This window comes from Macaca nemestrina, chromosome 15, assembly GCF_043159975.1.
Source record: "Macaca nemestrina isolate mMacNem1 chromosome 15, mMacNem.hap1, whole genome shotgun sequence".
Taxonomy (NCBI): domain Eukaryota; kingdom Metazoa; phylum Chordata; class Mammalia; order Primates; family Cercopithecidae; genus Macaca; species Macaca nemestrina.
In genome coordinates, this window is record NC_092139.1 from 68848336 (window position 1) to 68875203 (window position 26868).

Consider the following 26868-nt stretch of genomic DNA (forward strand, 5'->3'; position numbering starts at 1 on the left):
CCTGGCAAAGGAACCAAATATAAAACGCCCGCCTTTGCAGACTCCCATTCTCAGCACATCTGGCACTGGGGCAGTTTCATGAGCTACCTACACTGTGTCTTGGTCTTCACGAAGGTGACAGGCAGCCACACTTACCTGTTCATCCACTCTGCCTGCGGAAACCCTGGATTTCCTGGCCAAGGCCACACAGAGAGTGCAGGAGTCCTACCAGCAAGCCCGGCCACCTGTGCACACAGGGCACGAGCATCAAAATGGTGCTCGTGAGGACAAGCAGCGACACCTTCAAGACTGACCTTGCAGTTCTCCGTCTGTTGCAGGTGTTGGTGGACCTGGCCGTCCTGGGGCAGGGGTACGCCCTCGCCCACCACCTCCAGAATGTTGCGCTCATTGCAACGCCCCCGGCCAGAGCCACGTCCTCAGAGGCAGCCAGAGAGGACTAGGAAGTGAGGCACCCGCGCAGGCGCTGACTGGGACGCTGTGTTTCCCCGGATGCCGGAGGTCGGGCACTGTGTCCCTCTACAGGCTGACAGGGGTTCTGTGGGAAGAGATGGCGTCTGAGCGTCAAGTTCTGGATTAGGACCCTGTGGAGGTCTCAGGGCGGGCGGTGGGGACCACTGTATTCTCCAAGGCAAGAACGCGGAGAATGGATTTTCTCACTCCGAGGGGTGGAGAGGTCAGGTATTTGTTTGGTTTGTTTTGTTTTGTTTTGTTTTGTTTTGAGGCGGAGCTTTGCTCTTGTTGCCCAGGCTGCTGGAGTGCAGTGGCACGATCTAGGCTCACTGCAACCTCTGCCTCCCGAATTCAAGGGATTCTCCCGCTTCGGCCTCCCAAGTAGCTGAGATTACAGGCGTGCACCACCACACCCGGCTAATTCTGTACATTTAGTAAAGACAGTGTTTCACCATGTTGGTCAGGCTGGTCTCGAACTCCTGACCCCAGGTGATCCACCAGCCTTCGCCTCCCAAAGTGCTGGGATTACTGGCGTGAGCCACCGCCCAGCTTAGGCGTTTTTAAGGTGATAGTAAAAGCGTCTTTTCCCACTTCCTCTGAAACACGCACTCGTACACACACACACACACACACACACACACCTGGCCTGAACCTGAGCAGGGAAACTTCAGGCCCTGAAGGACAGCGGAAGCTCAGGAACCTTCCCTGATCTTGGTGGGTCTTAGCCCCAGCTTCCAGGATCCCACCCAGCCGCATCTCTGGCCTCCTGGTGGGTTAAGGGACTGCGGACCCGGAGTGCGGACGCAGAAGCGAGAAGCAGACATGGCGTCAGGAGTCCCCCATGTCGCTCGATCTCTAGAGCCTTAGGCCTCAGCGCGCCCCTGACTGGATACCCTGGTTGGACTGGCTTGGCCTCTGAGCCCCAACGCGTTGGGCACCCACAGCAGTACGTGGGTGTTCTCTGCCCCCGGTTCTCGTGGAAAGGAGGCCGCAAGGACGCAGTGGTCCCCGTGCTCTCGATTTTCTGGCCAGATTCGGCCTTCAGAGCGGCCACCTCCGGGGACTTAGCCCTGCCACCCTAGTGCGCACCCTGACGCCTCGCTGCCTTACTGGCCGTTTCCGGGAGAAACTAGGGTGGACACCCCGGGGAAAGCGGGCCAGCCCGGGACCCAACCTGGCTGGGGATGAGCCAGACTGCGCCCAGGAGTGTTCCAGTCAGTCTCCAGTTCTGAGTCCCAGCGACCCCCGGACAGACCCGGAGGCCCCCGGGGAGGAGGAGGAGGCCTGGAATGGGCTGCGCCGACACAGCCCCAGCCACCTCCCTGCGGAGAGGGCGGGTGAGTCTCCCCTTGCGGAAAACCCCTTTACTCTAGGTTTCCTCCACACCGCCGGACACAGCTTTGCAGCCCATCTTCCAGGACAGAGAGAAGACGTCGAATCAGGGGAGGGGATGCCGGCAAGGCGCCCTAAGGATCTGCAGGGCCCGGCTGCTGGGACGCCTTGTCGCACCCTCTGCTGCCCTGGGCTCTGGGCCTGAAGCGCCCTCCAGGGGGGTGGGCGGCAGGGCGGTGGGCGGCAGCGCAGGTGCCCCTGCTGTCCTCTGCCCGCTGCCCACCCGGCCGTCTTGGGTCCCAGAGTTCAGGAGAGTCCACTGCTTCTGGCGGCAATGGGAGCAGCTATTCTGATTTGTCACACCGTATTCTGCCCGCCTCCCCGTTTCCAGTTTAACACGAGATCATACCGTTCTCACCAGTCCTGCGCTGCCTCCAGACTGCCCCCTAGGCCCCAGGGTTCTAGGTGCTTCCCTGCGGCTCCCATAGGGGTCTACTTTCCTTCTGGAGGGTGGAGGGGCAGCTTCCGTGTAGAAGTTAACGCTGTCAGCGCCAAAACGCTAGGACTTCAGTGTTATTTGCTGCGGCTGGCGGGAAAATGTTCAAAGTTGTTTCTTCCTCCTAAGTTGTTCTCAGAAAACAAAACAAACAAAAGAACTCTTGAGTGCTTGAGTGAGGATCTTGCTTAGCTCTTTGGCCTGCAAGATGCTTTGAACATTTCAATTTTTATTTCTAATGAAGGGTAATGTTTGTAGAGGTAATTGCCTGCAAATTAAAATGTCACCAATTTGAGTCGTGGTGATGGGGAACGAATGTGCCCCCATGTGGCGAGTTTGAATAAATAAACCCTTTGTGGATCCAGGAAGAAAAAAAAATCATCAGGATGTAGGAAACTGTGCCTGAATTTTCTGCTTGAAGCTACAAATCTGTCAGTTTCCAGGGCACATTAAAAGGAAGTCAGTGAGAACTTTGGTAGGGAATAGGGGAGCAAGTACTGTGTCCACGGAATCAACAACATTCAACGGTTGGGAAAATTAACAGAATCTAGCAAAGAGTTCTGACGAGTATCTACCAGGGAAGTAAGTTAAAAATCTGAAAAGGAAATGTCCCCCAAATCAAGGAAAAGGCACTTTTTCAAGAAGGATAAAGTGATCACCTGTTTCAAGTACTGGCAGCAGGTTATCCTGAGGACTTAGAATTGATCTTTTATTTTTTTGCATTATGAATTTTAGGGGTGATTTTGTTAGGAGTTCAAATTCATGAAAACTACTAAGTGCTACCCTTTTAGAGATTACATATTCATGCTTACATTTTTTGAGTCAGATTAGTAATATAAGTACAATTTTTCTTAAGGAATCGTCCCATTGTTTTCTTTGGGATTGAGAAAACCTAACTTCATATTCACACACTTTTTAAAAATACGTGCTTAATTTTTTCTTGAACCCTAGCTGGTAACATGCTTATTGATATAGACAATAAATAAATTTATTATTTAACTGCAAACAAATTAATATTAAAATGTTATTATGTTACATATAAAACATAATTTCATGTAATGTGATTATTCAATTGAATTTTAGTTGATTCATAACAAAAGTCTTATTGGAAAGAACTGAGAAAATAACAAGAAGATAGATGATAGATAGACCCAAAGTGAAAATTACAGATATTAAATCTTTTTTTTTTTTTTTTTTTTTGAGACGGAGTCTCACGCTGTTGCCCAGGCTGGAGTGCAGTGGCGCGATCTCGGCTCACTGCAAGTTCCGCCTCCTGGGTTCACGCCATTCTCCTGCCTCAGCCTCCTGAGTAGCTAGGACTACAGGCGCCCGCCACCGCGCCCGGCTAATTTTTTGTATTTTTAGTAGAGACGGGGTTTCACTGTGGTCTCGATCTCCTGACCTTGTGATCCGCCCGCCTCGGCCTCCCAAAGTGCTGGGATTACAGGCTTGAGACACCGCGCCCGGCCAGATATTAAATCTTAATACAGTTAATGGGGCTATTATCTAATCCTTAACCCTCTTGGTACTTCATGGTATAGAAATTTTTTTTATAATGATGGTTTAATGCATTTATAATCATATTTTTATAAAGAACCATTGGAATTAAGTAAAACCAAGATCATTTGATGATAATTTGTCTCATTTCTGTTAATTTTTTCACATGGAAAACAACAGACAAACTCAAATTTTGAAAATACATTAAATTTGAATTTCGTATACTAACATTCATTTAGCATAGTGCTAAGACTGTTTGCTTTTCGAACTTAATATGTGACGATTACAGGTTTATTTTTCCATTAATTTTCAGCTAGGAATACAGAAGATATATTTTGTCCCACATAATCTGCTAACTCTGTATGAGATTGGTGGGAAATATGCATGCTATTTACTGTGTCATTTCTGAAAGACACAGCTTTCATTATTTTCCTAACCGGTTTTTATTTATCAGCTGCCACTTTGGCCACATATATGTATGTACAACTGACTTCTTTTACATTTAATTGTAGTCATGGGAGTCTATTAGTGACTTTAACTTTAATAAGAAATTTCTAATCCAGAGTGTTTTTTTTTTTCTGTTTTGTTTGCTTCATTAATCATATTCGGCCCGGGCGCGGTGGCTCACGCCTGTAATCCCAGCACTTTGGGAGGCCGAGACGGGCGGATCACGAGGTCAGGAGATCGAGACCATCCTGGCTAACACGGTGAAACCCTGTCTCTACTAAAAAATACAAAAAACTAGCCGGGCGAGGTGGCGGGCGCCTGTAGTCCCAGCTACTCGGGAGGCTGAGGCAGGAGAATGGCGTAAACCTGGGAGGCGGAGCTTGCAGTGAGCTGAGATCTGGCCACTGCACTCCAGCCTGGGCGACAGAGCAAGACTCCGTCTCAAAAAAAAAAAAAAAAAAAAAAATCATATTCAGTATATATAAGCTAATTAAATAAACAAAATTTCTATACAGTGGTTCTAAAGCTTACTATTGTGAAGGAAGTCATTTTGGATTATAGCAATACATACTTTTACGCATACATACAGAAACATATACACCAACCTCTACAACAGATATTAGTAATGTTTTTTAAACTGAGATATCCAGTTGTACAAATTCTACCTGTGTTTATTTTTTCTTTATGATTTATATATATATATATGGAAGTATATTTCATTACCAGCATGATGATGTCAGTGCAATCTAGGAAAAACTAACATACACACACACACACACACACACACACTCACACATACACACAAGATTGATTTCAAATATTTTTTTTGCCATGGTCTCTTTTATTGGCCAACAAGTTACTCTCTATATATGTACATACACACACACACACACAAATCTTGAAGGAATCATGTAGGTCTACAAAATTTGCTTTTCTAAATTCGTAATATATGTTCTACCAGTGAAAAAGTTTTCCTCATGATAAAATAAAATGTAAAAGACTAAAAATAATTACATTATATTACACAAATATAATTTTGTATGAGACAATAGTAAATAGTCTCAAAATATGATGTTACAAAATGATATATGTGGTACACAAAAAGTAACATTTTGAAAACCTACATTGATGAAATGGGGAAAAGTGTACTCAGAAATTTGGAAATTTATTTTTTTATGGTAACTCATAACACTAAAACATTTTTTTCAAGTCTTTAAGTTTTTCAAAAATATTTTCAAGAGATAAAAATAAAAGTTAAAGTTATAAGGTACACACACACACGTGCTTAATTTATATATATATATTAACTTATTAATATATATATGTGTGTGTGTATATAGTGTGTGTATATATACTATTGATTACCCCAAGAGAGATGGAGACAGAGAATTGATTAGGAATGGCATAATTCAAATTCCCAGTAGAAATTGCATCATTGCATTGTTCTCTTCTGAGGAGAGGGATTGTGATAATATTAATGAAGAAGAAGAAACTTGGCAAAAGGCCCAAGCTCAATCCAAAGAGAGCTAAAATTATGTCACATTATCTCTAGGAGAAATGGTAGGTGATGAGTAGACATAGCTTTCTATGATGCATGAGGGAATTGTCTTTTGGTGAGGAAATTAACAATTATCACATTATTAAATAAACACTAAATCTGAAGCCATAACTAAACAAGTCTATTGAGGAAGAAAATAATTATGCTAATATTTCTGATTTTAAATTTTGTGTATAATAAGCATACAACTGAAGAAAATAAAATGTTGCATTCAAATGAGCTGTTTTTAATATGGAGAAAATTCAAGCTCATCTAAATAGAAATATTGGTGGGATGAAAAAAATAAGTATGTTGGAGGCTGAAAACTGTTCTCCATACAGGAGAACACATCTCCTATATGGAGTGAGAGAGAGAAAAAAAAATTTCAATTACATATCAGATTAAAAGCAAGAATGAGAAATTTTCCAAATTCAATAAATGCATGGGGGTCAGATGCAAGCATACAGAAAACTGCTGGACATAATTCATCACTAGGGAACCACAGATCAAAAGGACACTGAACTACCACCTCACACCTATTAGGACAGCTACTCTCAAAAAAAAAAAAAAGTGGGCCGGGTACGGTGACTCACACCTGTAATCCCAGCACTTTGGGCGGCTGAGGCAGACAGATCACAAGGTTAAGAGTTCAAGACAAGCCTGGCCAATATGGTGAAACCCTGTCTCTACTAAAAATACAAAAATCTAGCCAGGCATGGTGTCGCACACCTGTAGTCCCAAGTACTCAGGAGGCTGACGCAGGAAAATCGCTTAAACTTGGGAGGTGGAGGTTGCAATGAGCTGAGATTTCAGCACTGCACTCCAGTCTGGGCAACAGAGGGAGATTCTTTCTCAAAAAAAAAAGAAAAAAAAAAGTGTTGATGAAGATGTGAAGGAATTGGAAACTTTGTGCACTTTTGCCCAAAATATAAACTGGTACAGCTACTATAAAAACTGGTCTTCAAAACATTAAAAAATGAAGAACAAAATGTTGCAGCAATTCTACTTCTGGTTACATACGCAACATAATTGAAAATAAGATCTCAAAGTGATATTTACACATCAGTGTTCAGAGCAGCAATATTCACGGTAACAGAAATACAAAATCCACCCAAGATCCATCGATGTATTAATGAATAAAATGTGATATACACATACAATGGAATATTACTCAGGCTTAAAAGGACATTCTAACACATTTGACAACATAGATGAACCTTGAGGACACTATTCTAAGTGAGGTAAACCAGTTGCAGAAAGACAAATAGTGTGTGAGTCCACATATAGGAGGCATCTGCGTAGTCAAATTTATAGGAACAGAAAGCAGAACAGTAGTTGACAAAGGCTGAGGGGAGAGACAAATGGGGAATTGTCTAATGGATATAGAATTTCAGTTTTATAAGATGAAAGAGTTCTTGAGATTCCTTGCAACAACAATGTGAATATACTTAACACTACTGAACTCTACACTTGAAAATGACTGAGAAGGTACATTTTATGTTAAATGTAATTTACCACTTTTTTTTTTTTTTTTTTAAAGAAACAAGTTCCTGGAAAGCTGAACATATTGAATAAAACCAATTCTGTTGATCTTAGCATTTAAAATCCTGGATGGGATATGAAGTATATCTCAGGACATTTTGGGTATGTAATACTCTGCTCCCTGTATACATAGTGTATTCCTGAAAGATTGATATTTTTTAAAGTAAATTATAGTCATTCATAAGCACAAATTTTCATGTGAAATTTTGTATATACACAATATTGTGTGCGTTCTTTTTATGACTTTTACAAAATATTATTACAACATGTAACATTGTAATTTTACATTCCAAGTCTCAAATTTTGAAAATGTTCATATAATGCATAGGTTTGTCCTTTATATGGGAAAATGTTCCATTAAAGTGCTGAGTTTTATACGAACATTAGCGGTTGCCATACCTTTATCTTTTAAAAATCTAACAGATAGGAAATCCAACTACATTTATGTTATTCTCTATTATATACCATTGAGATAATCTACTTAGATGTTAGAAAAAAAATGATACTGAAAAGGATTTTTAGTACAGACAATTTTTTGAGTTGGAACATGAAATGCTTCCATTGCTGCTGGTCCATTATTTTTCACTTTATGAAACTATATATGCTCTCAGAACGCTTATAAAAATAACAGAAAATAAAGTATTGGAATATTTATAAATTTAATAAATAATTCTGATTATGAAAGAACCATAAAAATAAAGAGTCCTCCTGGTAAAGCGAATTATTCACATTTGTAATTTGATGCATGTGGTGTGTGACTGTTTTAGAAAATCTACGTAAATATAATTCAAGCTTTGGAAGTTTATTTCTACTTTACACCTAACCATATCAAAGTGGTAAGAAAATCAGTAAAATAAGAAACTGATTCCTCTAATCTGAAGTATTTTTATTTTTTATTTTTTGCCAAATATCCCAAAGTAAGATAATTAGAACTAAACTGAAAATGTTGCAGGTCATGTTTTCACAAAATGTGACATTTCATGTCATTGTTATGCAAACAGTGGCATCAAATTCAGTCTGCACCAATCATATTTTTATTTTAATATTTTAAGCAACATGGTTCTAATCCATTTAAATGAGTGCATTTAATTTAGTAAGTCATAAAATATTTCTTAGTCATAAAAACACACCAAATTTTTTTGGCTAAGTCTTACTAAAACTTATAATATCTAACCTCTTTAAAATATATATACCTTTGGTTTCTGTTTTAAAAATTTTCTCTTAGCTTCAAGTAACTTTATAGTAACTTTATAGTACTTTTTTCTTCCTAGCTAATTCTACTGTTCTTGGAAATAATAGAAGAAAAAGAATTTACCTTTTGAGTACAAGAGCGGTGAAGCAGGACTGGTAGTTTGGATAGGGAACATTGTACAAAATCTAGTTTAAAAATTCTAAAGAGTCTGAAGCATTGTCTGCTGGTTATCACATCTGGTACCTATGCAAATTTCCTTGAGCAGATGTTAGAAAATTCTTGAAATTCTATTCAATAGGATCACTCAGAAGTTCAGTCTGGTCTTCGTAAATAAAACCCAGCATAAATGATGCATAGAGCTCCTAGCTGTGCTCATTATGTGCTGCAGTCAGATCCAACACCCCCTGGGACAAGACATCTGGAACTATATGCCATTGTATTTGACTAATCTTTCTCCTGAATACCAGCTTAAAATTGCCCATTATTACAAGAAATTCAGAGAAGCACAAATAGACACAAAGAGCTAAAATAAGACATATTTTGTATAGTAATATATATATATATACATAAAATGAAATAATGGCACATATTTGTATATTTGAGTATGACACTAAGTCTCTGTTTTTATTTCCTGCTGGAAATGTATTCATAAAAATACTTATTGCAGAAATCTAGTATATGATATATACTAGCAAATGTTTGGACTATGTTGAAAAATCAATAAACCTCATAATTCATTCACTAAATAACCAGAATTTTTACAGGTCTGATTTTTTAAAATTATTTTTATTTGAGTTTTGCAAAGCTTTATCTGTCAATCAGAAACATTAACCAAATATGTCTTAACATAGAGATATTTTGGTAGACATTACTTGTGAGCACTGATGTTTCTTTTTTCAACCCGGGGATATAAATGTCTATACTTTTCAGCACTCTTTTAGTTAGCAGGACCATAACTAGCAATACTGATATTCTATCGACAAAAGTTTTGTATCATGTCTAGCCTTAAATATTGGCTTACTTAGTAGGAGATAAGCAGCAAGGAAAATGAGCATTGAGGCTGTAAAAATGTTTGTTTTAGTGCAATACCGTGACACAATGAAGTGGCCGTGTTGTCTGAGGTGAATATCTGAAGTTTGTCCAAGGAAATCGTGAACACAGACATGCAAGGAATGAGCTAAAGTATAATAGGTGAGTGACCAGAAGTTTAATAGGCGAAAGAAAGAGGAACGCTCTCTTGTGCAGAAGAAGAGAACTGGTTCTTTGGTTTATGGCGAGATGCCAATGGTTTTATAGATGAGCTTGAGGAGTTGGTGTCTGATTTACATAAGACAAAAGATTGGTTGGACCAGGTGTGTCATTTACATAGTGCTCAAAGAAGCTGGCCATCCTACCATAATCTTTTACTATGTAGATGTGTTTTCTACCTGGCAGAGCCATGTCTGTTCCTTATTGCACACATGGTGACAAAGAAAAGGGAAGATGGAGCTTCAGTATTGGATATGCCTGGCTGCTAGGTAGCCCTTTTCTATTGGCACAGCTCCTGGCATTCACTTGTGCAAGTTTCCAGTTTGCTTATTTATGTCTGCAGCTTGATTTTTTAGGCTGGTTTTGTTAGAAAAGAAATGATTTGGGAGCTGCTTTTTATTAAAAGGGATACCTTGTCGAAGACTCTCTTACCCTCACTAACTGCCTAAATAATTTCTTTTTAGCTCTGTATCAAAAATATATAGTATTTTTGTTTTCAGATAAATTTGCAAGTATCGTATATGTCCACTGAATCTAAAACTTTTGGGATAAATGTTGGAAATCAAATTTTATGGACTGTGTTGGTTACTACTGGCTGCATTTGACAAAATATCATCAGCAAGAGATAAGCTGGGGGGTGAGGAGGAAGGCCAGATTTCACACAGGAATGAGAGAGTAAAGATAGGCTAAACACGTAGAGACTTGTTGCATTAGAGTACCTGACTGCTTTTAATCCCCAGAAGGTAAAAAAAATGGAGTATAAGAACTTAAATAACCTTTGAATAAAAAATATTTCAGTCTAATATAGTGCTCAAATGCAAGAATTAGTCCAAGGGATGGAAGCATTAAAATTGCTTGACCAGGTGAGGTGGCTCACATCTGTAATATCGGCACTTTGGGAGACCAAGGCGGACGGATAACCTGAGGTCAGGAGTTTGAGACAAGCCTGACCAAAATGGCGAAATCCCATCTCTACTAAAAATCCAAAAAAAATAGCTAGGCATAGTGGCAGATGCCTGTAATCTCACCTACTCAGGAGGCTGAGGCAGGAGAATCATTGAACCTGGAAGGCGGACATTGCAGTGAGCCAAGATCGCACCACTGCACTCCGGCCTGGGCGACAGAACGAGACTCCATCTCAAATAAATAAATAAACAACAACAAAAAACTTAAAACCTGTTAAGGACGCCTTAGGATAATGCCTAACAAATAGTAAGATTTTGATCAAAGTTGGACATTCTTGCCATAGCATATTTATAAGTTGTACCTATATCTATGTCTACACATTTAAAATTAAAGATGGGATAAGTTGTGCAACAAACATACTTGACATGTAAGAGGCTTATCATACTAACGCTGCTTTTTCACAAAATAATGTCTGCTTCCTGGCAACCAGCACTGTAAGGTCACATCTGTGGTACGTATTGGGACAATGCTATCCTTGGGAAATACACTCTTTTCTCAGTCAACTTGGAATCTTGGGTGTCTAAATCCCTAACACTAAAAAGGCCTGTGGTTTTTATGGCAATACATGTGTATTATTTAGTTACTGCTCTGTATGAAACCCACTGGTTTCTATGAGTTAAAATAACAATGAGCTTACTCAGGATTCTGTAGGTTGGTAGTTTAATCGAGGATTAGTTGGAGATCATTGTTCTGGTGTTGAGTGATTTCAGGTAAGTGTCCTCTTGCATTAACAGTCTGTTAGAAGTGTTGACTTGAGACCAACTGATGTAGGCTGGTATTAGCTGCAATTCCTCATCTCTGCTCCATAAAGCTCTACGATGTTTACCTAAGTTTCTTTTTATGCCAAAGACAGAGTTCCACCACATTTCTGTTAGTCAAACAATACTCACCGTATAGGGAAGTAGACATCACCACTTGATAGGAAAAAACTAGAAAGCTGCATTGTAAGAACTTATCACAGAATTTAACTAGGAACAAATATAGACCTCTCTTGAGACAAAAATAAATCAGGAGAAATTAGAACTTCCAACCTAGCTAATAGAATTTCCTGAACTAAGACCTTTTAGAATTAAAAAATCATATTTGTTTAAAGTCTTTTTATACATCTAGCCCTAATATTTATACAAACTTCTTGTTCTTAAATACAGAGTCATTTTTGTATTTAACAATATCACCAAAGTGGCATTTGATGGCATTTTTAAATACTAAATATACTTTAACAAATTAACACCAAAGTAAAGACTTAAAAACAACAAAAATTTATTCATCTTACACTTCTGTAGGTCCTAACTCCTAAAATCTAGGTATTGGCATTGGTGTGTTCCTTCTGGATGCTTTAGGGAACATTCTGCTTTGGCTTTTCCAGAAGGGGCCACCTACATTCCTTGTCTTATGACCTTTCCTCTGTGACCTCTATTTCTTACATCACATCTCTTTCTCTGACTCTAAACCACCTGGCCACTTCTTTTAAGAACTTTGTGATTACACTGGGGCACCCAGATAATCCAGGATAAACTTCACATCTCAAAGTCTTAATTTAATCACATTCACAATGTCTCTTTAGCCCTGTAAGGGAACATGTTCCCAAGTTTCAGAGATTCATATGTGACCAGAAGTGCAGGAGGCATGAGAGGGATAGAATTATGCCTACTAAAAATATCTCATTAGAACTGAGCTTTTAGAAGAGCAACTTGTGGTATAGATGTTTCCTAAGTATCAGAGCATCTTATGTTTATGGTACATAATACTGCTGCTGTTTTGCGTTATGGTATCTTTCTATACACATAGTAATTGAAAGAAGCCCCATATAGGAATTTATTTTTAATGGTAACATTCATCACTGGCTTTCACCTTAAACATTCTCAGTTATTTTTCTGAGAATGACAATTTTAACCATGTTAATATTTAAAATAAAAATGATAGATGGTAAAAATTCTAACAATGTAATATAAAGATCAAAATAAGAAATTTTAAATATTGAATGTGACATTTTCTTAACTCCAACTTAAAAGAAAACCCCATTCACAGAAAAAAAAAAAATGTTGCTAAGTTGCAGTATCCTTCAAAACTGCTATTGTCATTTAAATAAAACTCCTAGAAATGAACCCTTTAAATTTGCCTTTGCTCTTCCAGTCTTGATTATAAAACATAAGGTTGTGCAATCAATAATTTCTGGAGTTAAGAAGATTTATTTTTTCGTAACTTTTGATAACTTTTCCTTCATGTAAAACCTCTGAGGCATTTAGGAATAAAACATGAAATTTCAATAAGTCCCTTTCACATAAGCATTATATGCTTCGCACTACCTGATTAGACAATACTATTGGATTTTGGTAGCTTTTGTTTCTCTCGTTCTTGTCTGACTAATAGTTATCAGTATTACAGTGTAATTAATCCAAGACAAAACTGAACTAAATTGTTTGTGATGTGTTAGTAAGAGTTATGCCAAAACTTGAACTGAGCAAGCTAAAAAAGGTTTATCTATTTGGTGGTAGGAAAGAAAGTCAAAGCTTTTCCTTCTTTGGTATTACAACTCAAAACTGTGTTTTACATAAAGCAACATATGAAAGCACAAAGGCAAATAAAGTTGTTACGTGATATGGTTTGGATTTGTATCCCTGCCCAAATCTCATATAGAATTGTTACCCCCAATGTTTGAGGAGGGGTCTGGTGGGAGGTGATTGTATCATGGGGACAGATTTCCCCCTTGCTGTTCTCATGATAGTGAGTGAGTTCTCAGGAGATCTGTTTGTTTAAAACTGTGTAGCACCTCCCCTTTCACCTCTTCCTCCTTCTCCAGCCATGTAGGATGTGCCTGCTTCCCCCTTCTACCATGACTGTATCTTGAGTCCTCCCCAGCCATGCTTGCAGTAAAGCCCACATAACCATAATCCAAATAAACCTATTTTCTTTATAAATTAACCAGTCTCAGGTAGTTCTTTATAGCCATTTGGGAATGGATTAATATAGAAAATTGGTACTGAGAAGTGGAGCACTGCTATATAAAGATACCTGAAAACATGGAAGCGACTTTGGTACTAGATAATGGGCAGAGGTTGGAACAGTTTGGAGGGATCAGAAGAAGGCAGAAAGAAAAGGGAAAGTTTGGAATGTCCTAGAGACTTTTTAAGCTGTAGTAACCAAGTTGTTGATAGTAATATGGATAATGAAATCCAGGCTTGAGGTGGTCTCAGTTGGAAATGAGGAATTTGAAGTGAATGAGAGAAAAGGTAACTTTTGTTATGCTTTAGTAAAGAAGTTGAAGGCATTGTGGCCCTGCCCTAGGGATCTGTGGAACTTTGATTTTGAAAGAGATGATTTAGGGTATCTGGCAGAAGAAATTTTTAAGCAGCAAAGAGTTCAAGATATGTCCTGATATGTTCTTACAGTGTAAGATATGTTCTTACCGTGTATGCTCATATGCCTGAACAAAGAGATGATCTGAAACTGGAATATATATTTAAAAGGGAAACAGAGGATAAAAGTTTGGAAAATTTGCAGCCTGACCATGAGTTAGCAAACAAAAACCCACTTTCTGGAGAGGAATTCTAGCTGACTGCCAAAATTTGCAAAAGTAAAGAGGAGCCCCACATGTTAATAGCCAAGACAATGGGGAAAATGCCTTGAAGGCATTTCAGAGACCTTCAGCATAGCCCCTCCCATCACAGGCCTGGAGGCTTAGGAGGGAAGAATGGTTTCAAGGGCCGGGCCCAAGGCCCTGCTGCACTGCACAGCATAGGGACACTTCTCCCTGCATGCCAGCCACTCCAGCTTCATCCTTGACTAAGGCCCCAGATACATTTCGGACTGCTGCTGCAGAGTGTGAAAGCCCTACACTTTGGCAACTTCCATTTGATATTAAGCTTGTGTATGCACTGAGGGCAAGAGTTGAGCCTTGAAAGCCTCCACCTAGATTTCAAAGGATGTATGGGAATGCCTAGATGTCCAGGCAGAAGTCTGCTGAAGGAGTAGAACCTTCATGGAGAACCTCAACTGGGACAGTGCAGAGGGGATATGTGGGGTGTGAGTCCCCACACAGAGTCCCCACTGGGGCATCATCTGTTGGAGCCATAAGAATAGAGCCACCATCTTCCAGATCCCAGAATGGTAGATCCATTGAAAGCTTTCATTGTGCACCTGGAAAAACCACATACACTGAATGCAAGCCCATAAAAATAGCTGAAGGGGCTGTACCCTGCAGAGCCACAGGGATAGAGATACCCCAGATATTGAGAGCCCATTGCTTACATCATTGAGGCCTGAATGTAAGACATGGATTCAAAAGATATTACTTTGGATCTTCAAGGTTTAATGACTGCCTTGCTGGGTTTTAGACTTGCATGGGGCCTGTAGTCCCTTGGTTTTGGCAGATTTCTCACTTTGGAAATGGGTATATTTACCCAATGCCTGTACCCCCATTGTGCTCTTGGAAGTAACTAACTTGTTTTTGATGTTATAGGCTCCTAGGCAGAAAGGACTTGCCATGTCTCAGATGAGAATTTGGACAGTGGAATTTTGAGTTACTGTTGAAATGAGTTAAAATTTGGGAGACTGTTTAGAAGGGAAGTTTGTATTTCGCAATGTGAGAAAGACATGAGATCTGGGAGGGGCCAGGGGCAGAATAATATGGTTTGAATTTGTGTCCCCATGCAAATCTCATGTCAAATTGTAAACCCCAATGTTTAACATTAGATCATGGGAGTGAGTCCCCTGTCACTTTCTTCTGGCAGTGAGTGAGTTCTCATGAGATACTGTTGTGTAAATGTGTGCTTCTTCCTCCTGCCCCAGTCATGTAGGATGAACCTGCTTCCCCTTCATCTCCTACCATGATTTTAAGTTTTCTGAATCCTCCCCAGCCATGCTTTCTGTACTCCCTGTGGAACTGGGTGCCAATTAACTGCCCCCCTCTTTTTTATAAATTAGCCAGTCTCAGGTAGTTCTTTATAGCAATGTGAGAACAGACTTGTACAGTATGCTTTATAAATATAAGGATTGTTTTATGAATGTCATTTTATTTATGTGTATCAAGGACTACTTAAAATAATAGACTAAAAATTTTAACCAATGAATTATTTCAGATTATTTCTTATCGTTCTTTCTCTTGAATGAAGGCAAATAACTCTACCCTACTCTTATAGGGCCTATTATATAACACACAGGACATTGTTCATTGTCTATATTTCTTTAGATATCACTTTTCCTCAAAAACAAGTTATGTATGTGGAAATTTTAGCATACAAAGAATATTAAAATATACTACCAAGAAAATCATACTCTTACCTGTAGTAAGAAAAATCTTTTACATATTAAACATTTGATCTGGTAAAATTTAGGTGATGATTTGCATGTAAATGTCCTATTTATCATAGGGATGATGGAGAATATGTAAAATATCCTGGGGGCACAATATAGGATACTATAAAGCAGTTTGAAGCAATATATCAGATATACACAGAACAATATGAATGAAATATATATATATATGTGTGTGCGTGTGTGTGTGTGTATGTGTATACTCATATATGGTACTGAGGAAAAAGCAAATAATATAATAAGATATACAAAATAGTAAACATGAAAATTAATTTTGTAGACATACAAGAGTATTAAATTTATTGTTAAAATATATAAAATAAATGAACATATATAAAACATCTAGGAATAGTGGTCTTTAGGTTGTAGGGAATTGGGAATAACAATAAACAAACTAAAATAAAAAGAAAATAGATAATAAATAAATGAATATAAATAAATCACTAAAATAACAGAAGTGTCTTGCATAGACCAGTGCAGATTAAACACAATTTGTCCCCTTAAAGACCATCCATGACCCTTAGTCAAATATCAGTGCAATAATAATATGTAACTAGCAATTTATAAAATCTCAATGGCTTACAGAAGTAACCAATCATTTGGCCTGTGGTTTTGCAAGTGAGATAGAGCAGCTTAAATTCAAGGTATTGTTAAACTTCATCTGTCTTCCCATTCTCATGGTCCAAAAATGACCCAAGGTGTGGTTTTTTTATAGCAAATAATAGAAGCACAAGTGTGCAGACAAGATCTCCAAGCACATTTAAAGGCTTTGTTCCCATTTATTCACTACTATTTGATTTGTCAAATCATGTCACATGGCCTAGCTCAATGTGTCAGCCTGAGTCTGTCAGTAACATATATTTTACATCTACTGGGGCAGTGTTATGTTACATGGTGAAGATTATATGTATGATATATAGAGCCCACATATACACCCACACATATGTGTGTCACTGTTTCCCAGAATCAGTGTATATGTGTATTACTGTTCCTCAGAGTTGAGGAGTGGAAAACTGAGAACAATAATTTTATTTTTCATAGGATGCATATACCCTGATACCACAACTGAAAACAAACACATCTATACAAAGTTATAAAAAAAAAAAAAGAAGAAATAATAATATTCAAAGACTTTCAAAAATAAATAAGACAAAATATACTTTTAAATGAGGCTTCTTCTGTTTGAAACCCTTTTCTGATGTTTGTTGACTTTTTTGGTAAAGCAATTGCATCTTTCATTTGATCATTTTTCTTTCTCTTTAAGCAAGTACTATAGTTTCTCTCTTTTAAATTCTTTTTTTAGGTTGCACACATTACCAAAAGGGCTTCCCAAATTATGGACCTCTTTCCTGTGTTATAATCTGAGACTTCCCATCCTTCAGTGCCTCTGTATGTCGTTTATAAGGAATAACAACAAAATCTATTTTACAAGGCACAAGAGCTCACATAATGTGTTAGTGTGTATTAGTGTGTGTGTATTTAGAAAAGCAAATATGCAACATATAGTAACAACTGGTTATTCACTTAAGGCAACATAAATATGATAACATTTTCCACTATTATACACTTTTTAGAGATCTCCAAGTACTTATGATCTGTCCAGTGATATTGTGATTCTTTAAGGCATTAGAGAATGTACTACAATTGATAGTTTTACCTAAGTTCATGCGAAATATTTTATTTCTAGCTTCTTGCAGTTTCTTCTGTGAACATTCCTACCCATTTATGGAAAGGCTACTTTCCTAATTTTGCCATGTTTTCCATTATTTCCTTAAAAATACTTTTAGTATTTTTCATTTGAATTATGTTCTTGGTTTTTCTTATAAGTCCTTTAAGATGACTTTTTAAAGTTCATAAATTCTGCACTATATTATTTGACTCCTTATAAATTATATCTTGTGCAACAAACCTCCACACACAGACACACATGTATTCATATACATTTACAGACAGATGGATATTTTAAAACAGTAATATATTTCATTACATAGTCATAACTTGGTTCTGCTTGTCTACTTTCTTTATTCAGTCCTCTGTTGAAGGTCACTTAAGTTGATTCTATGACTTTACTGTTATAAATAGTGCTGCCATAAAGTACAAGTACAGGTTTCTTTTTGATAAAATGATTTTTTTTCCTTTCATAGATACACAGGATTCAAATTGCTATGTTGAATGATAATTCTATTTTTAGTTCTCTGAGAAATGTCCATACAGTTCTCCAAAGAGATTGTACAAATTTATGTTATGACCAATAGTATATGACTGTTCCCTTTTCTCTGTATCCTCACCAACACTTGTAATTTTTTGACAAATAATAGCTATTATGACTGGCGTAAGATGGTATATCACTGTGGCTTCAATCTGCATTTCTCTGATGATTAGTTATGTTGAGCTTTTTTTGTGTGTTTCTTGGCTGCTTGTTTGTCTTCCTTTGAGAAATCTCTGTTCATGTCCTTTGCTCAATTTTTAATGAGGTTATTTGTTTTTTTCTTGTTGAATTGTTTGAGTTCCTTATAGAGTCTGGCTATTCGATCTTGGTTGGATTCATAATCTGCAAATTCTCCCATTCTGTAAATTGCTTATTTACTTTATTTATTTATTTATTTTGCTTTGCAGAAACTCTTTAGTTTAAGTCCAATTTGTCCATTTTTGTTTTTGTTACATTTGCTTTTGAAGTCCTAGTCATAAATTATGTGCCTTGGCCAATATCCAGAACAGTTATTCTTAGATGTTCTTCTATTATAGTTTTAGGTCTTACATGTAAGTCTTTAATATGTCTTGAGTGAATTTTTATCTATGGTGAGAGATAGGGGTCCACTTTCAAATGCCTGTGGTCTTGGCTACTTGGAGACTGATGTGGGAGGATCACTTGAGCCCAACAGGTTGAGGCTGCAGTGAGCCGAGATGACACCACTGCCCTCGAGCCTGGGCGACACAGTGAGACCTTGTCTCAAAAAAAAAAAAAAAATTGTAATCATTATATTGATGTAGAATATGGCATTTGATAACATTTACTATACCCATGATTTAAAGATTTAAAGATTTTTAAAAGCAGAGAATAAGAACGAGAGGGCATTTTCCTATGACTATCTTTCTCACACCCGTGGCCGGCATCACAAGGAGACTGCCCCTGACCTCCCTCTAAGGTTAGGAGGCACTGGGTGGCTGCTCTTAGTTACTCTTCCATATCACCCTGGAAGTCCTGGCCAATGCAACAAGACAGGAAAAAGAAATCAGGCTTCGAGGAGCAATACCAAGGGAAGCAAAGTCATATTACTATGTCTTTCATGATAACATGGTTGTTTAATGTTGAATTTCCCAAATAACCAACAGTTAACTGTTAGCACTAATCAGAGGTCAACAAGGGGGCCCAATATAAAGAAGTCAATAGCGTTCTTTAAAGCCAGTAAAAATAAACAAACAAATAAATAAATAATAACACGGAAGAGCTTATTTTCCGAAAGAACAAAAATTATAAAATATTCAAGAATTAACCTTGAAATCCACCTATCTTTTATGGGGACCAAAAACAAACAAACAAAACAAAACAAAAACAAAAGTTGTTCAAGAGCAAGTGGTTTAGTTTTTGCATACTAGTGCATTTCAAGAGCTCACCTTTGATTTGATTTTTTACTTTATGACCCTTTGGTCCCAGAAGATACTTGATATAAATTTGATTTTTTAATGTATTGAAAACAAAAAATAAAACCAAGCAACCTGAAATCTCTTTCTAGGCCATGTCAGAAGACTGGGCGAGAGGGTGCCATTCAGCCCCATGTGGAGAGGCCTGGCGGGAGGTGCCCACTGTTGCTGTGGCTGTGCTTGCCAGGTTCCAGTGCCCACATTCCTGCAGGTTGGATCTTGCAGGTACTAGGGAGCTATGGCGTGCTTTAGAGCACAGGAGGGGAATGTCAGATGTGTGTATGAGATGCTGTCTTGGCAGCCAGGATGGAGACGAGGTGAGTTGGGGAGCTGGGAATAGGACAGGTGAGGAGGGGTCAGCACTGGAGTAGGGCCCGGCAGTGCTCAGAGTAGATAGAGGTTTAGGAGGTTGAACTGATCAGGCAGGGAGTGAAAGAGGTGGCTCCCAAGCCTGAACTGCCAGGGGAGGGGTGCCTCTGAGAGATGGAGGTCTCAGGCCACTGGAGACCCGCATCACACTTTGGAGAAGAGCCAGGGCTGGAGACAGAGGCATGTACAAGGTGGCATCACCGCCCTGCTCCCGGGATGGGGAGACCAAGGCTGGGGAAGGGGCTTAGGGATTGGCAGGATCTCTAGCACAGAGAAGGTGACCAAGCTGTGGGCATGATGAGTGTCCAGGAGGAAAGATCAGATCCCAGGTGAGGGAAGAGGGCTCAGGGAGAGGGTGAATTGTGGGCAGAGAAGAAAGAAAGACCTCCCTGGGGCACCCGTGGGGCAGGAGCCAGGTGGGGTGTGGCCCTGGGGATGGGGGTGGTGTACGCACCCTCACAGGATTGGCCTGGTGGGCCAGGGCCAGGTTGCATGGGCTGAGAGAAGCTGACAGCCCTGTCTGTGACCTCTGGGACCCCTGGGTCTGCCTCTGTGGGCCCCTAATCCTGGGCTCACAGACCCACCAGCCTCCATGGGTGCTGGCCTATGCCTGGTGGGCACGGTTGGTGCAGGCTCCAAGGGGGCCTGGCAAAGCCTGGAGCTGGCTCAGGGGAAGCCACTCCTGGCCAGGGAGTCTCCTGACCCCCACCTTGGAGGGATGTATCAGCCCCGGTGAGGCTTCTCAGACTCATTCTGGAGTTTCTCAAGGGTGTGAGATCAGTTTGGCCGAGAAGGGCGCCCTGAATGTGAGACTGCTTGTCAGGAAGCGCTGCCAGGCCCAGTGAGATGTGGAGATTCAGCAGGGAACACCCGGCCTGAGTGGGCTGTCCTGGAGGAAGACAAATTACACCCTTCCCCTGATTCCTCAAGGACTAGGCATGGTCCTGCTATGAGGGAGGTGCCTTTCTGTGCAGCTGAGGCTATAAAATCTGGAAGGGCCTAGCCCAAAGTCACGAAGTTACTGCAGATCAGGGCCAGGGGCCGAGCCTGCACCTTCCTTCCACCCCAATGCTAGGTGAAGTGTTCAATGTCTGTTTAAATCTATAGAAAAGGGTGAACTGGAGAGCTGAAGATTTACCGAACTTCTGGCAGTTAAGTCCCTGGGAAACAGCACCAAAAGAGATAATAAAGGAACCAAAAGAAGAAACCACACAGGAGCAGATGGAGGCACCAACTGCACAAAGAATGGTGACTGCATGCAGGCAAGATGCACACAGCAGGTGGGAAACTTCTGTAACAAGTATGTCCACGGGCAGATCACCTTTACCTGTGAGGAGTTTGCGTGCATGAGGGCAACCTCGCAGCAGCGACACCCACCACAGAATGCTGATGGCTCAAACCTGGCGGAAGTTTATTTAGGGCACGGAAAGCCAGAAACAAGGGCTTGACTGGCGGCAGCTCTGCAGCAGGGGGAGATTTGGACAGCGAGGGCTGTCCTGGAGGAAGTCCCAAGGTCCTCACTTCGCTCTGTAGGCCACCCTTGGTGTGGACAACAGCTGCAGACAGGAGACACGGAGGGGGCACACAGAGGTCTTAGAGTCTGGCCTCAGGTGATGTCCATCACACCTCTTTCTGTTGGTGAGAGCTAGTTACTCGGGCCCCCAGGGTGCAAGGCCGAGATGGCATGGCATGCAGACCACCTAGTAGGATCTTCTTGCCAGCTCAGGGGACAATGCACACATGGAGAAGTGCAGTTGGCTACTAGGCATCTGGGAAAATGCACATACTCTCCCTTTTTCAAAGAAATTCAGGTTCAAAAACCAAACACCATTAGAAAATAGACACCCTTCAACACAATCAAGATTAGAAGGTCTATGGTGAGACCACTGATGGAGCATGAAGCTGGCCAAACTCTGGAGAGTGGTTGATGTTACGTATCAAGAATCCAAAATCCGGCAAGGCGTAGTGGCTCACGCCTGTAATCCCAGTACTTTGGGAGGCCAAGGCGGGTGGATCACATGAGGCCAGGAGTTCGAGACCAGCCTGGCCAACATGGCGAAACCCTGCCTCTACTAAAAATACAAAAATTAGCCAGGTGTGGTGGTGTACACCCGTAGTCCTAGCTACTCAGGAGGCTGAGGCATGAGAATCTCTTGGTCTTGAGTGACTGCAGTGAGCAGAGATTGCACCACTGCACTACAGCCGGGGTGACAGAGTGAAGTGAGTCTCTAAATAAATAAATAAATAAATCTGAAATTCTAGAAATCTGTTTAATGACTCAAGATGTTATCTTTCCAAAACTCGAATCTGGCCCTGTCACTCCTCTGCTCAAACATCTCCAATGGCTCCCCACTGCTATCCTGGCCATGTTACAGCCCAGGCCCCTCCCTCCAGCCTCATCTTCTATGCTGAGGAGCACTGTCCTGACCAGTGCCCAACCTGGGCCTGGGGCACAGAGGGGTCGGCACATGTAGGCTGAGCTGAGCTTTGGGAAATGAGGAGGCCAGGCGCTGGGAGTGGTGGCCTTGCTCCAGGCTGAGCTGAAACAGCTGGCAGCTCAGCCTGCCCTCCACCTGACCTCCGGGCCCAGCCTTCCCTAGTGGGCCACGACCTTCCCACCAGGGCCCTCGGCCCTGCTCCTGCTGGCCCCTGCAGACCTCAGCTGAGTCCAAGCTCCTGGAGTGCAGGGAGAGTGAGCGTCTCCTGTGTCCCCAGCGCACAGCTGCGCCAGCTCCCGGTAGGGGTTTGTTACAGGAATGAATGGGGTGGGGGTTGGAGGAAAGTGTGGAGGAGATGGAGGCAGGCCGTGACGCTGGCTCTGGCGCACCCTCCAGGCCCTCTCGATCGCGGCTCCGCGGCTCCGGCTCTGGCCCCACCCCAGCCTCCCCCGCCCTGCCGGGAACCTGGGGCCTCAACGACCATGCAAGCCGCCCACACCTCCGCGGCTCCGCGCTCTCCTCTCGCTCCCCTACCCTAGCCTGGACCCTCCGCTCTCCAGGGCTCAGCAGCGACCCCGATCGGTCACTCGCTATGGCCACCGCCGCGGCAGCCACCTGTCCCGGGACGCCCAACCAACCCCTCGGGGGACCAAGCCCGGGGACTTCGTCCTCAACCCCAGGCCAGCTAAGCCACCCCACAGGGGCCCTGCCTGTCCCATCTGCAGCCTGCTGGGGTGTCCATGCTTGCGGTGATCAGGCGGGTGGCACGGCCCTCGGGTTACAGCCGGCGGAGGGGCTTCCCAAAAGAGTCCTCAGCCTCTCCCGCCTGCGGCGGCGCAGCCCAGGCGGGGCTCGGCTCTCAGAATCCCCTCGCGGCCTCGCCAGGTATGCGCGCGGGGCCCGGGGCGCGGGCCGAGGGCGGGTGCTGGAGCCGGGCCGGTGCCAGGCCCGCTACCACACGGTCGGGGACGCGGCGCACAAAGGCGCCTTCTGCCGCCCCCCGACCCCGCCCCGCACTGCCCCCGTCCAGCCTGGCGGCCCGCCCCTCCCGCCCCGGCAGGCGGTGAGAGGGGGTCAGGGTCCCCGCCTCCCGGGCCCGCCACCCTCCTCGCGGGCGACGTGCCCTGTCCGGGCGGCGCCCAGGCGCGGGCTTGTCCCACCGAGCAGGAATCCGCCGCCGCCGCGCGCGTTTCTGGCCCCATCCCCGCCCGCGGTGCAGGGGAGCCGGTGCGCAGCCGCGTGTTGGGCCTCCGACCCCGGTGGCCCCCGTCATACTCTCTTTCTCCACCCGCAGAGGCTTTGCTCAGGAATCTACTCTTGCAGCCAGGGAGCTTCCGGGCCCCCTCCTCCAGGAAGCGTCCCTGGTTGCTCCGGTGAGCACGTGTCTCCTCATCCCCCTGTCTGGGCACCTTGAGAATCCAGCCTGGCCACTCCCCTCTCCTATGTCTGCATAGGAAGACACCCCATTGGAAACGGACCCTCCTCCCGCCGCCAGACCCTGGCAATCCCATGTCCAGGCTGGGGTTGGGAGTAAGGACCCACCACGAAGGAGGGTGCCCACCGGGTCAAGTGGGCAGTAGAACAGGGCTGCGTCCCAGGGATCCCCACAAGCCCGGTGGCTCCGTGGCTCTGCCCGGCAGAGGCCGGGCCGCCCTGCAGCTGGAGCCCACCTTTAGCGCCTTCTCCCTGAGCCCATATGTGGCAGAGGGGGTGGGGCCAGTCCCAGGCCCACTGGGCACCACGGGCCTCTGGGAGGGGACACTAATGACTGTAATTTCCACTTAGCAGATCAGGACGGCTGGCAGAGTGGAACTGTCCTCCTACCTCTCAGGTGCCCAGGCGAGACCCTTCCGTGGGCCCCTCTATCTGGACACCTGGCCCTGGGCCCCTCCCACGTGGGATTTTTGAGGCTACTCTCCCCTCCCCCAGGCTCAGAGGGTGGCCCTGTTTCCTGTGGGACCCCTTGTCGCCTTGTCCACTGGTTGGGGTGCTCAGTGGTGCTTGAACAGGGGTCGGGGACGCTTGAAGGTGTACTGAGTGGGTAGCTGTCAGCCGGCTCCAGAGGCTGGGGGAGCAGGAAACAAGCACGTTATAGGGTTGAGGGTTCTGAGCCGCGTGCCAGGCTGCAGCCTGTGCTGGCTCCTTTGTGGTCAGAAGCCCAGGGCATTCTGGGGTCTGTCTTGATGCTGAGCAGGCCAGTGTCCTGAACAACATCAGGCACCCAGGAGTCTCTGGGTGGGGCAGTTGTGGCTGCCGAATGGGGGGTGCTAGGGCAGGAGGGTGAGCATGTGAGGCCAGGCTGGCAGAGAGGAGCTGAGACTCTGTGCCCTGGGGCAGATTGGGGAGGTGAGGGAAGGGGCTGCTGTGGCCATCACAGGTTGAAGGTGAGGACTGGGCCATTGCCCAGTGCTGGTCTTCTCTGCCTGATTAGTCTGGGCACCAGGCCCTGTGCCCAGCTGGCAAGAGGCTAGGCAGGAGTTTCTGGGGCACCTGGGGAGCAGGCCCAGGCCCTGGGAGCTGGGGTTCCTGTGCTGAGGGAGTCAGCTCTGTCTCGCCTGGGCCTGCCTCCTGGCCTCCCCTGTGGCCTGGCTGGCAGGGCCTGGGTGTGGCCTGGCTCCCTGGAGCTGGCAAGGATCAAAGGGTTGAAAGCTGTCCTCCACCCTCGCCCACTGAGACAGGAATCCGTGGCCCCAGGGGGCGGAATCCACAGCCACATTCCCAGTGCCCTGGTCCCCGCAAGGCAAGGGTGGGGCAGGGCTGGGGTGCCAAGATTGGCACCATAAAGCGTGGGAACGTGGTGCTGCTGGCACCCAGCCCACTGCCTGAGCAGAGTGGGCAGCACCCTCCTCTCGGCCCAGTTGTGGCCTTTGCCCCTTCTGACCTGCCCTGATGGCCTCAGGCACCAGGGCCTCAGTTGCCAAATGGGTTTCCACCTTGCCAGGAGGTGGGGGTTTCATCCTGGTGGCCCAGGAGGCCTGGGGGTCCTGAGGAGGTTGGAGCCTGGGTCTCTGTGGCTCAAAGCAGTGAGCACTCCCGACCTCCAGGGCACTCTGGGCTGGGGGGCCTCCATCTGGGGTCAGTGGGGGCCACAGGAGGGAGAGGGTGTTGATAGCTGGAGCATCCCTACCAGGGGTCACCCTGAGCCCAGGCCCCTGGCACACACAGATGTGCTCACACACGCACGCAGCAGAAAGCAGAAAGGCAGCCTCTCAAAGGCAGCCTAGCCTCTTCTGGCCACAGCCCAAAAGGTCCCCAGGAGGGATTGTCCACAGCTGGCTGATGCAGGACTGAGTTGGCCCTGTGGACCCCCACCCATGGGTACAGGGTCACCTGCTGGCGGAGACAGCAGCCTTTAGGCGCCTGTGCTGGGTGTGGTGAGTCCCTGCTCCCGGGGGCTGGAGACCAGCCTGCTGGAGCCGGGCCCCAAGCTCTGTCCTGTAGTCCCATGCTCAGCCCCAGCAGTGATGCCTTCCCACGCCCACTGTACAGGTGGTAAGATGGAGGCCCAGAGAGGCCAGAGGACTTTCCCAAAGCCACCCAGCAAGTTGGTGGGCTTGGAGAAATCCTGGAGACCCAGACCTCCCACTCCCAAGAGCCAGGGCCGGTGGCATCCCCCTCTCTGGCCTGTTTCCTCACCTGGAGAGTGGGCCCACAGTGACCACCTGGCCAAGTTGTCCTGAAGCCCGGAAGGTACCAGCCAGGGGTCAGTTAGCCTCTTCTGTCCCCAGCCGCTGGGCTCCCAGATAAGCAGCACTGCTGTGTCCTGAGCCCGCATCTGAGGCAGGGTGCCCCCTGGTGGTTCGACAGTGCCTTTCTGTGCCCTTGGGTGATAGGACCTGAAGGAGGAGAAGGTAAGGGAGAGGACAAGCCTGGAGCAGGCGCTGGGAGGGCTGCAGGCCAGGGCAGAGGGGCTGCTGGCTTGGAGCAATGCCCCAGGGGGCTGGTCCATGCATGAAGGGCCTGGGGAGGACATTGGTCCTACCAGGAGGCTGCAAGTCAGGACCTTGGAAGGGTTCCCGTGGGCAGTTGAAGGCCATTAGGGCCCAAGGACACCGTCCCCTGGAGGATGGCAGTAGGGGAAGCAGGACTGGCGCACCACACACTGCCCACTGCTGGGGGTCAGGAGTGTGGGCAGCCAGGCTTGGGGGAGCGAAGGCCAGTCCCAAGGTGTCCGTGTGTTGGCCAGCAAGCCCATCCTCCTTCAGACCTACACCCTGGGTGCCTCTAGAGGCCTTTCCATGATGCTCAAAGGCCCACACTACTTGACCCTGATCATCCCAGTGGCAGCCATCCAGGCATCAGGCCAGGTCTGGCACTGGACAGCCATGGGGCTTGTTTGCTGGGGATGTGAATGAATGAATGAATGAATGAATGAGGAGCCTCTCGGGACTGCTGTCCA

The 26868-nt window shown here is 44.4% G+C and overlaps 1 long non-coding RNA gene across 5 annotated transcripts in view; it reads left to right on the forward strand.

Moving 5' to 3' along the window:
• The window catches only part of LOC139358627 (uncharacterized), a 54634-nt gene extending 32388 nt beyond the window's left edge, over positions 1-22246 (forward strand). For 2 of the 5 annotated variants that reach the window (XR_011613813.1, XR_011613811.1), the window contains exons 2-4: positions 7300-7403; positions 9575-9684; positions 19755-22246. This is a non-coding gene — a long non-coding RNA (uncharacterized lncRNA). Of the gene's footprint in view, positions 1-1429; positions 1788-2285; positions 2908-7299; positions 7404-9574; positions 9685-19754 lie in introns of those variants that run through there. The other 3 variants (XR_011613810.1, XR_011613812.1, XR_011613809.1) reach the window with 3 other exon arrangements.
• Positions 22247-26868: the final 4622 nt, after the last annotated feature.